Genomic DNA, 13,431 nt, shown 5'->3' with positions numbered 1-13,431 from the left:
GAGCGGCTGGGCCCGTGAGCCATGGCCGCTGAGCCTGCGCGTCCGGAGCCTGTGCTCCGCAACGGGAGAGGCCGCGACAGTGAGAGGCCCGGGGGGGCAGGCCCTCCAAGGTCATCAGGGCTCCAAGATGTCAAAACATGAGAAATACAGAAAATAAAAAGGCAGGCTGAATATGACATACAATCTGGGCACCCTCCTGCATGTATATTATACGTCAATAAAAAGTGCACAACATCATAGGAGTACGTCAGAGACTGTTTTTAAAGCCACTCTGACATCCTCCATTTCTCGGGATCCCAAATGAGCCGAGAGGGCCAGCAGGGCAGCAATTTCTAGAGGGGAGAGAAGGGCGTCCTCGGCAGGGCTGGTGGCTGAGGCCGAGGTGGGTCCTGGAGGGGGCTTCTCACTCCTTATCGCGGGGAGGGGACCCCTTTGCTGCCTCTTCTACAGCTCCATTCTCCATGCCCGGCCCCTCCGTCCCCACACCTGCTCCCTGACACTGCCTCCTTCCTGAGCTGCCCGCTTTGAGGGGCTCCGTCTGGGAGTGTGGACATGGCTGGGGTGTCGACCTAAAGCTATGCCTTCTCTGTGGATGCTCTTCTCGGCCAAGACCAAAGCCCACCTGCCTCTGGCCTAAAGGGGTCTGAGCCGTGGGAGGCCTCTTTCACTTGGGTGGGTTCCATACGTGCCTTATCATGGTCGAATCTGGCAAGGGAGCTGCAGCATCGTGTTGGGGCCATGCAGCCACAGCTGAAGTCCTGGCTCTGTTGCTTGACCTTAGGATGAGTTTACTAACCCTGCCATGACCCAGCCTCCTCATCTATAAGTGCAAGTTATGATATTAAAATTAATAAGGCCTACCTTATAGGGCTACTGTGAGCCTCAAAGGAGTTATTGTATCTAAAACATGTCCAGAACATAGAAAAGGTGGTGGAAATGTTTGTTATGATTGTACAGCACTTTATTGTACTGCCTAGTAATTAGGCACAAATGACCATTAGTTGAAAACACAATGGTTATAATTACCGTTAATTGTACACAAGCTGATCAGGTTCTTAGTTTTTCTTTCTTCTGTCTCAAACGTTCACCGTCAGACCCTTACTGAGCACCCCTCTCAGTGCCAGGACCTGAGCTAGTCTCTGGAGATTTCACATTGATTTCACACCAATGTGTCAGTAGGAGACAGCGGTGATCCTCTGTTGAAAGTTTGCTAAATGTCAGGTGGCACGTTAAACGCTTGGCACAGATGAGCTGCCATAACCCTGCCGCTTCACCACAGGATGAATGTCACTGGTCCCATTTTACACACAAGGGACCTGGGGCTCGGGGGCACTGCACTTGCCCACATCGGGAGCCATGCGGTCTGACTGACCGCTGACCTGGGAACACACAGCACAGTGAACTTCATCACCCAGACGGGGAGAAAGCACCTACAAGGTTTCCAGGAAACATGCCTCCTGACCTGAGGTTTGAAGGATGTGTAGGAGTTATATCTCAGCCAGTGAGGATGAAGGCAGCCTGTGCAGAGAAGAACCACGCACACACAGTGGAAGTGCTGGGCAGGTGCACTCCTGGAAGACCCCAGTGTACCTGTGAGATGCGAGGGATGCTGCTGGACAGGGGCCAGGGGCCAGGCCATTCTCTAGAAGGTTCCCGAAGAGTCCAGAATTCATTCTCAGAGGTCAAATTCCGTACACCCTGGCCATTTGAAATGGCCAAAATTCCAACCACAAACACATGAGACAATTTCCCATCACCTGTCTTTTCAGGTACCAGGGGTCAAATCTTGAAATAAGGCCTGCCTGTGGCTTAATGGAAAAATCCAAAGTGCTCTGTCTCTGTGGGACCAGTTACTCATCCAATCTGACCGCCTCTCGCAGCTGCACTGCTCACCAAGGGGCAGGGACAAAGGGAGGCAGGTGGCGGAGGTCACCCCGGCCCCCTCCTGCTGCAGATGAACCCAGGCATCACCAAGCCTCTCAGCCCCTGGGGCCGCCCCCAGCAGCCGCAGCCGGTCAGTCGGGATGGCACCTCTGTCCTCCTGGGGCCCGCCGGTGTAACCAGCAAAGGGGCAGATGGGCACGTGTCTGCCCCTTCGTCCAGCTCTGCCTCATCATCCGCCTGGAATTGATGAGGGCCTGCCTTCCCTGAGCAGCGGGCGAAAGGGCCCCAGACAAGCTCTCAGCCCTGGCCACCCAGTATTTCCCGGGAACTTCTGATTCAGAGAGCCTGGGTGAGCCGTGCCCCTGGGTGTGCAAAGCTCCACCACAATTGGAAGCGCAGCCAAGACTGCGGTCCTGGACTCTCTCCAGCTGCCCTGCTCTTGGTCTCCGATAGGATGCCCAGGAGGGAAGCCAGCCCCTTCCAGCCCCTGCGAGCTAAATACAGCTCTTCACATATCTCAGGATGATGCACCTGGTAGAAAGCAAGGCCAATGACAGTGACCACATTTGCATACTGGTCTAGACACACTCTCTCTAGCCTAACTCCAAATCCTAGGAAGAGACATTTGAGGACAAGTATTCACCCATAAATTCCTCAACTACGGCCTAAGGAAAGAACAGTAATTGGCCCATATTAGCTGCCTTTTCCTGGTCCAGTAACTGTAACCAGGGAGACATGATCACATACAGCAGAGGTAGCTACAGGAGCCCACCATGGCTACTGTGTGGATTTGAGGGACAAAATAGCAAAAAAAAACAAGAGATATCTGCTATGGTGAGTTTGAAGCATCAGAATATAATCGATAACACAGTGCACTTATGGTCGGTGGTAAACACAGAGGGCTACAAGACCCTGTAAGAGGGGCCCTAGCACCTACATAGTAGAGACAGAGAGGGAGACACCATATTGAATAAAGCAGCTACACACAAGCTTGGGCTATAGTTTTGTCTGTTTATTTTCTAAAGCCAAAACCAAGAAAGACAGTCCTAGCAAGGTGGTGATGGGAAACTCAGGAGCCGAGGGCAGTCCAAGGGAGCCAGAAAGATTCACAGTTCAAGTTCACAGAACTAGTAACTTGCAGGTTGAGTTCTGAGGTCAAGTCTATCCAATTCCAAAGCCCATGCTCTTTCCCCTACTCATCACTACAGCTCTTTGGGTAGAAAAATATTTTGCCAGTCTAAGCAAGCATGAAAGAAAAAGCTCATAAAGTTATTCATTTGTTTGTTTGCTGATATAATGACTTGGTTTTATAAAGTTTCTGAGAGGCACATAAAAATACATAATTTTCAAAAATTACTTATTAAACATTTACCATGAGGCAGATACACGCTAAAGTTTTTACCTACACTATTGCATTTTATCTGCAATAACCCTTTACAGTAGGTAGTATTATTATCTCCATTTTGGGGGGTGAAAAAACTGGGATTTAGAGAGACTTTAATTTGCACAATGTGATACAGTCAGTATGTGGTAAAGCTAGAATTCAAATCAGGTCTGAGGCCTTAAGGTCTTAACCGTTAGGAGAAATAGCTGAGAAGTCAAGGTAAAGGAAAAACATGATTAAGAAACTACAGCCTGATTACCCCCTAGAATTACATTCCATATCATCCTGATTGGAAGTCAGGAATAAGCCAAAACTGCTAAAGATTCCTAGCAGACAAAGCAAAAAAGAAGAATACTAATTATGAGTCACAATATGCTTAAGATAAAAACTGGGAACTCCCTGGTGGTCCAGTGGTTAGGACTCCACTGCAGGGGGCCCAGGTTCAATCCCCGGTTGGGGAACTGAAGATCCTGTAAGCCACCTGACGCGGCCAAAAAAAAAAAAAATTAGGATAGCCCCAGTTTTTCTGATACTGCGAATTTTACCTGTGAGTCTTCACAAAGAGACTAAAACTGCATGAAGCCATGGATAATGTCCTAACCACATCTTTACAATAAGTACAATGACAAGTTTTATACGTCATACACTTGCAATTCACACGCTTCGTCGCAGTCAGGATAAAACAAAAGAATGTGTGAGGTTAAGAAATTCTGTGTGAGGCCAAACAAATGCAGTCCAATTCACAGTTCTCTGAGCAACTGATCTGAGCCATGGTGTGTGTGTGTTTGTGTGTGTGTGTGTGTGTGTGTACAGACTGCACTTCATTCAGGGAATCCTCCATACATACTTGAATAGGAGTTATACAGGGAGCCCTAGTTGTCATTTCTGTTAAAATTGAGGAACTAAGAAAGGTTTACCTGGATGGATGGTCACCCGATCTACATGGAATAGTTTGATTTTGATCAATATTATCTCATAAATATTATTTTTCAATATCAATAGGCGGAGTTCTATGAAATGCTATGTAAAACTATTTTAAGAACAATATGTGAAATACAAATTCATATGCCAATACTATTTTCTGTTCTCTCAATTGTTTTGAAAAGAAAAGCAATGATTCTTACTGTTTAATTCTAAATAGAAAAGGACTTTATTAATCAAATAAACCGTGGCCAGTGCTTGCAGTTGGATTATAGATGGAAGCAAATGAGGGGGCTCCCTTTAAAGCACAGCTTTGATCATGTAGTAAAGAATTGTTGTTTGAAAGATTTTTCTCTCTTCTTTATAACGGAAATAAAATGCCTTATAAATGAAGTTTTCATTAAGTATTGAAAGAAAGCAATGAGAACAGAGGGAACTTGGAAAGAGGTGGAACTGGTGAGGAAGACGTCTTAGTAGAAAGTACATCAAAATATATGAAGATGTCAAATAAAATGTGACTTGGAATGTCAGCCAGGTAGTATTCAGCATACAGGTTAAAATTGGGAACAAAATATCCTGATGTTTCTATTTAAGTCAGGAACAAAATGAAAAACCAATAGGCCTAATACCATGAAGTGAAGAATTCACAATTTGGCTAATCAAAAAGGATTCTTGGCTTTAAACATAAAAGAAAACTATTAAATTCACTTGAGAATCACCCGTGATAGTTTTTGCTCATGATGTGGTTTTCGTAACATAGACTGAAGTAAATGGTGGCTAAGATCCAGGGCCTCTGCAAAAAAATGGATGGAGTGTAGATCTTAATGAGAAACAAATGGAATGATGATTAGCGAAAATGGGCCGAAGTCTTTATGACACCAGTTGCAGAAACCAAAAGAAGTTCTCTGAAGAAAAAATGTGGACGTGTACCAACTTTTTAAACATCTTTATTGCTGTGACATACAGTAAAGAAGTTATATGTTGATGTTTAAGTTAGGAGGCAGATTTTAGGCAAATTCCTCAATTTTAGTTTTAACTAGAATGAGAATAATTTGGTTAAAACACTTTCTTACAGCCTCACTCACATATGCCTTTGCGATCACAGCTGAATGGTACGTTGCTGCCCCGTGTGCATCACTGGGCAGACCTGTCTGTTCGCTTCACTGTTATACCCGCAGCACCTAGAACAGTGTGGCACACGATTACTGCCCAGGAAGTATTTGTTAAAAGAATGAATGCTTTTGAATGAATGAATGAATGTCATGTAGACACAGAAGTAAATGCCCCCAAAACTTGGAAATAAAGTTGCTTCTGGGAATGAAATTAATAATAAGATATACTAAAATACCATAGCTGTAAAAATAACCCCAAATATTGCCTATACATGTGAGAATGAGGAGATTTGGGACTCCTAAGTATAATCAAGATATGGGGTGTAGTATTAGGGAGTTATGATATAACGTGATCACAACCAAGAAAATAAAAGACATTTTTTGTATGTTGATGGAAAAACTAAGTAACCGAATGGGATCTGGGAAATAAGGGATCAATGATTAAGAATTTTTAATTTCTCTGACTCCATTACTAGTGAGAAAATAAGCTCCACGGGGGCAGAGACTTGTTTTTTTTTTTTTGGTTTGGATGGGTGGATGGAGGGATGGAGGGATAGATGGATGGATGGGTGGATGGGTGGATGGAAGGATGGATGGATGGATGGAAGGATGGATGGATGGATGGATGGATGGACGGGTGGATGGAAGGATGGATGGATGGATGGATGGATGGATGGATGGGGTGGATGGATGAATGGGTTCCACGGGGGCAGAGACTTGTTTTTTTTTTTTTGGTTTGGATGGGTGGATGGAGGGATGGAGGGATAGATGGATGGATGGGTGGATGGGTGGATGGAAGGATGGATGGATGGATGGAAGGATGGATGGATGGATGGGTGGATGGAAGGATGGATGGATGGATGGATGGATGGAAGGATGGGTGGATGGAAGGATGGACGGATGGATGGAAGGATGGATGGATGGATGGATGGAAGGATGGATGGATGGATGGGGTGGATGGATGGATGCATGGATGGATGGATGGATGGGTGGGTTGATGAATGGGTGGATGGATGGATGGATGGGTGGATGGAAGGATGGATGGGTGGATGGAAGGATGGATGGATGGATGGATGGGGTGGATGGATGAATGGGTGGATGGATGGATGGATGGATGGATGGATGGGTGGGGGGGTTGATGAATGGGTGGATGGAGGGGCGGACAGATGATTCATTCATTCATTTATTCACGTAGTAAAGAATTGTCCGTGCTAATCCAAATGGTAAGTCTTAGACTCACTGCGTCTCAAGCCTCCTGTGGATCTGTTCCCCACACCTGCGTCTCCACCAGCTCCATCTGTGCCGGAGGAGAGACACAGAGGCTGGAAGGCTGAGCACAGATGTGTCTCGCTGCCAGGGAAAGGGGTGCACGAGGACGTGAGGTGAACTGTGACCCCTGGCTCTGCAAGCACAGACGGACACTCAAGTGCAGCACCTAGCTCTTCTGCCTGCTCACCTGCTGGCCCCAGAGTATTTGCCTTGCCTACGTGGCTGCACTCCAGGCAGCAGGAAAAAGAACCCATTCCCTCTCCTCCTGGAGAACGACAGGGCAGATGCGCACATGACTTCCACTCGTGCCCCACTAGCCACGTGGCCACGCCAGGTAGGCTGGGAGGCGCAGCCTTTATGCTCCGTGGCCACATCCCTGGTGCATCTCCTCCTCGGCAAGGGGAGGACAGACACTGAAGGACAGCGTCTGTCCTTTGCTGGTGTGGTGGGGTCATTTGTAAGGTATTTTGGGGGTAATCTGACACCAGTAAAAGTTAAAATATTGATGTTTGTAAACGAGCTGTTGCAATTTGCAAATTATATCTCTCCTTGACTGTCTTTCATTTCAATACCACTCTGAGTGAAAAGCAAGGCACAGAGCTTGGTCGGGCACGACTGCGTACGTGAGCATGGCTTTGGTGGCCCCCAGACTTCATCAGGCAAGCGTGTCACGGGGCGTGGGGGAGAAAGGCACAGACCACACTGTAATTAGGGAGCTGAGAGTGCAGGAGCCTGGGCTAGAAAGCCACATGGGAGCCCTGCAGCAGCTCGGCATTGCCAGCATTTGAAGCTCGGGAGGAATGATGTGGAAAGACCCATGTGAAGTGTCCTTCGAACCCTACAGATCCCTTAACACAAACATCATCCTCACCAAGCAAACCCCAATGAGAACCAGCTCCCCAAGGCCTCTGAAACTGGGTAGGGCTTGGTGCCTTTGTTAAGAGGTCAAATATGGCAGTCACCATCAATAGATCTTGTCCCCTGCAAACCTCTTTCAAGTTTGGGGATCATAACATTGTGAGTTAACTCAGAACCTAGCTGATGCTGGGCTCACTGATATGGTGAATGTTCCCAAACCAGTGCGTAAATGCGTGTCACCAGAACACAGGGACCCTGGGTGAGGGGCCCGGCCCATGGCGAGCACCCCCTCGGCGTTTCTATCACCGCATGACCCACGGCAACAGAATAAGCCCAACACCATGTATGTGGCGTCATGGCTTAAACATGCATATTTACACCAGGATGACTGCCTGCCATCCAGAAGATGCAACAGGATGGCAGACCTGTCCCTACAGCCACCCATGTGAGACACAGGTGCTACTCTAGCCACCAAGAATCACAGAAACTCTCGGGGCAAATAAGCACAGAAATCCCTAAATGCCTTTTTCCCAGCACTAAAAAAATTAGACCATTCCAGTATTTCTGATTTAACATGGCTTACTTGAGATTCACATATCGGGGAGAAAAAAGGGACAGATCTCTTGCCAACTGCTTCAATGGAAATAAAATAGCAAAACTTTACAAAAAGCCCAAATCAGAAATACATTGTAAATATAATCAAGGGTACATAATGCCCTGCCTATCAATTTGCATAAGTGATCTTTTCATTTTCAGTGAAAATTATAGGCATAGCTATTCTCAATAAATGTGTAATTTGGATGGAGAAAAGCCCAGAGCTAGCGTAAAATTCATCTCTACCAGTTGGTGTTTAGCTGTTTCTAAAATGAAATAGAGCAGAAACGATCTCAAAGCTCCCATAAAGTGAGCGGGTCCAAAGAGGTAGCAAATAAAAAGGAAACACCTGCGAAGCCCACAGCGTCCAGCCACCTCGGAGGATGTTCTGATTCCAGTAGATTGTATCCGCTTTAGGAACACAAATGTCTTTCTCTTTCTGTGTCAAAATATCCTTCATTGCCCAGAGCTAAGGATATCAATTCAAGTCTATGACTCAAAACGCAAGGACCACAAAGAGAAAAATGGCTAAGAAGGTCAAGGTTTTTCTTAAATTTCATTACGTATTTTATTTTTCTGGTTCTGTTATGAACCCCAATTTCCGATACTTCCGAGAGCAGCTTAGGTGTCCAAAAAGAAAACCCACCAAACCCTAACTTTACGCAAGGTGATCTCTCAACATAAAAGTCCTTTTCCTGTGCCTCTCTGTCCCAGGGATGGGATGGATCTTGTCTGGTCACCTACAGTTTCTCAAACCTCAATATCTTAAAATGTCAGCATCCCAATTTCCAGTGGAATTCTCCACAAGTGCCACATCTAGTAACAAACCCCTCTTAAGCTCCCTGAGCTGTCCTCATCAAATACAGAGCATGCCCTTCGACATCTAGTTCTTGCTTATCCTTAATAATAACAGTTGCTAAGACTGTCTCTTATGACATTTTGTCTGGTGATGGGGGCAGAGAGCTGTTTGGTTGCTTTTGTTGTGGGACCCAATCCAGGTTCAAGGAGTGCTTGTTTGGGCTTCCCTGGTGGTGCAGTGGTTGGGAGTCCGCCTGCCGATGCAGGGGACACGGGTTCGTGTCCCGGTCCGGGAGGATCCCGCGTGCCGTGGAGCGGCTGGGCCCGTGAGCCATGGCCGCTGGGCCTGCGCTTCCGGAGCCTGTGCTCCGCGGCGGGAGAGGCCACAGCAATGAGAGGCCCACATACCGAAAAAAAAAAAAAAAAAAAAAAAAAAAAAAAAGGAGTGCTTGTTTTATCTCAGTAGTTTCCTATCTAGAACATCCTCTCGCCTTTTTCTTTTTTTCATGACATTGACTTTTTTGAAGAGTTTTCTAGAATGTATCAAATTCTTGTTTTATCAGATTGTTTCCTCGCAGTGTCATTTATGTTGTTCCTCCATTCCTCAACTTTCTGAAAGTTAGGTCCAATAGAAGTATGATGTGTGCCACATATGTGATTCTAAATTTTCTCATAGAAGCCCATGCACCGCAACAAAGACCAGCCCCTGCTCGCCGCAACTGGAGAAAGCCCACGCACAGCAATGAAGACCCAACGCAGCTAAAAATAAACAAGTTAATTAATTTAAAAAATTAAAAAGTTAATTAATTAATTTAAAAAATAAATTAAAAAAAATACATTTTCTCATAGCCACATTAAAACATTTTTTAAAACAGGTGAAGTTAGTGTTAATAACATACTTTATGTAACTCACTATACCTAAAACTTATAATTTCAACACTTAATCGGTACTTTTTAAATTACTAATTAAATATTTCATATTATTTCTTCATACCAAGTCTTCAAAATTTGGAACATATTTTATACTTAGAGCACATCTCAAGCACATATGGCTGGCTAGTGGCTACCATATTGGACAGTACAGGTCTGCAGGCTTGACTGATTACAGGTAGTCATTTTAGTACTTAGGTGATGAGGTATAAGCAGACCACTACGTAGTGGCAGTATGTTAACATGGCCAGATCTCTCTTTGGTAAAGAGACCTTCCTCCCTCTTTGTACTCAGCAACTAGTCCTCGGGCTGATACTTTGGCGTCATCAAATATTCTTCTTGGGATGACTGGGAAAATTTAAATATAGCCTGACATTACATTATTTTATGGAATTATTTTGACTTTTCTTAGGCGTGATAAGGGGATTGTGGTTATGTAGGAGAATGTCCTTATTATTAGGAGCAGGATAAAGTTTTAGGAGTGAAACATGATGTTGGCAACTTCCTTTTACATTATATTAGCGAAAGTTTTATGTATGTAGATATATAGATAGATTGATTGATTGATATATTTACAGAGATAAAGCAAATATGTCAAAATATTTACAAGTTTTTTATCCGGGTGCAGAGAGTATATGGGTGTTTATTGTGCTACATTTTCAATCATTCTATAATTTTGAAAATTTTTACAGTAAAAAGTTGAGGGGGAGTTTTTTGAAATAATACTAATGGCACTTATCCTCTTCCAGGGACTGTGCTAAAATGTACAATCCTAAAAGGCTTTCATCCATTAAATCCCTGAAACAACTAGACAAGGTAGGTGCTATTATTCTCCCACTTTTCCTGACAGGAGAACCAAGGCACAGAGAGGTTAGGTGATTTGCACAGTCACTCAGATAGTTTAACAAATGACAAGGAAGATTCGAATTGAGTACCTCTGACCTGGAGTCAACGTTCTGAATCATAAAAGGGTATTGTCCCCTCAGAATTCAAAACAGAGAATCAAAGTTCAGAAAAGTCATTTTCCTAGGTCTTTATAAGCTCAATCTTTATTCTAAGGATCCAGCAGCAGTGGGATATGAACTCAGAGAAACTTGAAACTTGATTCAGGACCGTGACATTGGCCGCAGCCAAGGGCAGACCTGCTCACAGGACCACACCTGCCGTGTCCTCTGACACCGACGGGCCTTTGCACTTGCTCGGTCTGTTGTCTCCAACAGCTATGATGATCTTCTCCAGCCACCCAGAGGCAAGGGCCAACACAAGTTAATTCAAACACTACTGGCTGTTCAGCAAGGTTAGATTTCAACTCATTTCTCTCTCACTGGTGATAGAATAAGAATGATGAGAACAGCTACTGTTTATTGAACACTTGCTGTGTGCCAGTCACTGTTCTAAGTGCTCTCCATATGCTACCTAAGTCAATCCTTCAACAGCTCTGTGGGGTGTGTTCTAGAAGGAAAACGAGGCACGGAAGCCACAGCAGTAAGTAGAGCCTTGCAGCATCATTCCAGAACATGTTTCTCACCACTGCAGAGCAGGGTGGGAGGTGCTGTGCCCAGAGAGCTCGTTACGCGGGAACAGGGTAAAGGCTGGGCTGGCCGTGAGCACCTTGGTGACAGCCATGTCATCATGTTGTCCTCTGGGGAGGAGAGGGAGGGCTGGCAGGGGAGAACATCCACACCTGTTGAACTCCTTCTATGGCTGGTATTGGGTGAAGCCCTTTCAAATCCATTGCCTTGCTTAAAGGGCAGGACCCCTCTGGGGTAAATAATTATCTCCACGTCACAGATGAGAAAAATGAAACTTGGAAAATTAAGTCACTTCCCCAGAATCTCACCACTAAGACATGGTTCCTGCTACATAGGCAAAGTTAACAAATGTTTGCTAAACGAAAGCAAGAGTATATAGTTCCATAAGTTAAAAATAAAAATACAGGGGCTGTCAGGTTCCATAAGCAGATGTATTTGTTTGCCAGAGGAAAACTACGGCCCAGTGCCCGAGGATCCTGACACGGGGCACGCTGAGGGCCCGGCTGAAGGAGGGGAAGGACCCAGGGCCAAATCCTCACATCTGAGCAGGCACAGGAAGCCCAAGGCAACACCAAATGCCTCTGGGAAGCAGGGTCTGGAGCCAAACTCAGGGCAGGGGGGGGATGGACCCCATGAGCAGTGAGCACAGAGCCTGCTCATGAGGGGGTGTCTGAGCCATACTCGGGGTGCCCAGGCTGGGGTACAGGCCACAGCAGCACAGGTGGCATGGGGGACCCCAGTGGTCACTCTGGGAAAGCAGGTGAGCAGCACTCCCTCAGAGCTGAGAGAAAAAGGCATTTGCCTCTGGGCGGGCACAGGTCCCTGGACACAAGGCTCAGCAAACAGAGCTCAGATCAGGATCTTTGGGGCAGTGCACAAACCGTACACCTGTACACGGCAGCCCTGAAGGCAGGCAGGTAGCCGGAGAATCTGTATCAGAACCTCTGGACCCCAGACACCGCCTGTCTCCTGGTCCAGCTCCGTGAGGATTGCGACCTCCTGCCGACACAAGCGGGCCTCACCGAGCATCCTACCCCTCCGCTTCCCTGGACAGAGGCCTCCTCCCCATCTCCCACCTGAAGCCTAAACAGTGCAGGTGCAGCCCACTGGGCAGGAGTAGGGCATACCCTCCTTTCTAGGAGCTCTCTCTTCTCTGCTTCACGGCCCTGCCCTCACTCCTCTCCCTGGATCGTCTTCCAGAAATAAAATAAGATCACACGGGTCCTGTGTCTCACACTCTGCTTTCTGGGGAGCAGAGATATAGATAGCTAAGAGAATAAATGGAAGCCCCCTCCCCAGAAAAATGCACATGCCAACAAACTGAGGCATGGTGTCTCCGTGGTTCGTGGCTCCCCTGAAGGCCAGGCTAAGACCTAGGTACGAGTTTCGGTTTTGAAGTAAATGCACATTCCTTTCTCTTATCTGTGAAGACACTCCAGCACTTCTGACCCCAGGAGAGGTCAAGAGTTGGTGGTGAGGAGGGGAGCTCAACATAGCACAGAGCAGCCTCAACACAGTCACCAGAAGCTAAAACCAGATGGGCGTGAGGCAGCTCTCAGAGGCTCCTGGAGACCTGGATGGGGGTTTGAAGTGGATTTGAGACAGGACAGGGTGTTTCCGCCACACTGCTCTGGCCCTTGACCAATCTCAGCTCACATGGTCTTCTCCCAAAACTCCCTTGTATCTTAGCAAATAGCATCAATGTTGTTCAATAAGATAAAAGGTTCATTACAAAACCTTCCATGGTCCAGAAGCCCACCGGCGGGAAGGGCTACCCACCCGGACCGCAGTTCCTCCAGCCCTGCTGCCGTGGCCACCCCACGTGTGCAGACACCTGAACCACTGCACTGCTCCCCCCGACACCCCTACCACCTGGAATTTTGGTGGGTTTCTGTTTGCCAGAGACCTTGAAAGACCTGAAGGTTCTCCCTCGTCTCCTCTAAGGAGGGAAGAAGCAGCCCCCTGGCCACGGGCCTGCATCTATGAGGATGAACTTTGAAGGGGCTGGAGGAAACCATTAGCCATCGCTGGACACACAGCCAAGGCACCAGCCTTGGACACGCACGCTAATCGGTTTGACAACCTGTCAACTGAAAACTAGCAGTGGCATCCAAATGCCACCCAGAGAACCCCTGAGAGGCAGGTAGGC

The 13,431-nt window shown here is 46.6% G+C and overlaps 1 protein-coding gene across 3 annotated transcripts in view; it reads right to left on the bottom strand.

The window, feature by feature from the left end:
- Positions 1-13,431, bottom strand: part of URB2 (URB2 ribosome biogenesis homolog) — a 112,813-nt gene that overhangs the window by 68,611 nt on the left and 30,771 nt on the right. The window lies entirely within an intron of this gene.

This window comes from Physeter macrocephalus, chromosome 20 (assembly GCF_002837175.3).
Source record: "Physeter macrocephalus isolate SW-GA chromosome 20, ASM283717v5, whole genome shotgun sequence".
NCBI lineage: Eukaryota > Metazoa > Chordata > Mammalia > Artiodactyla > Physeteridae > Physeter > Physeter macrocephalus.
Note: the sequence above shows the minus strand (reverse complement) of the source record. Positions and strands in the feature narration are given on the sequence as shown.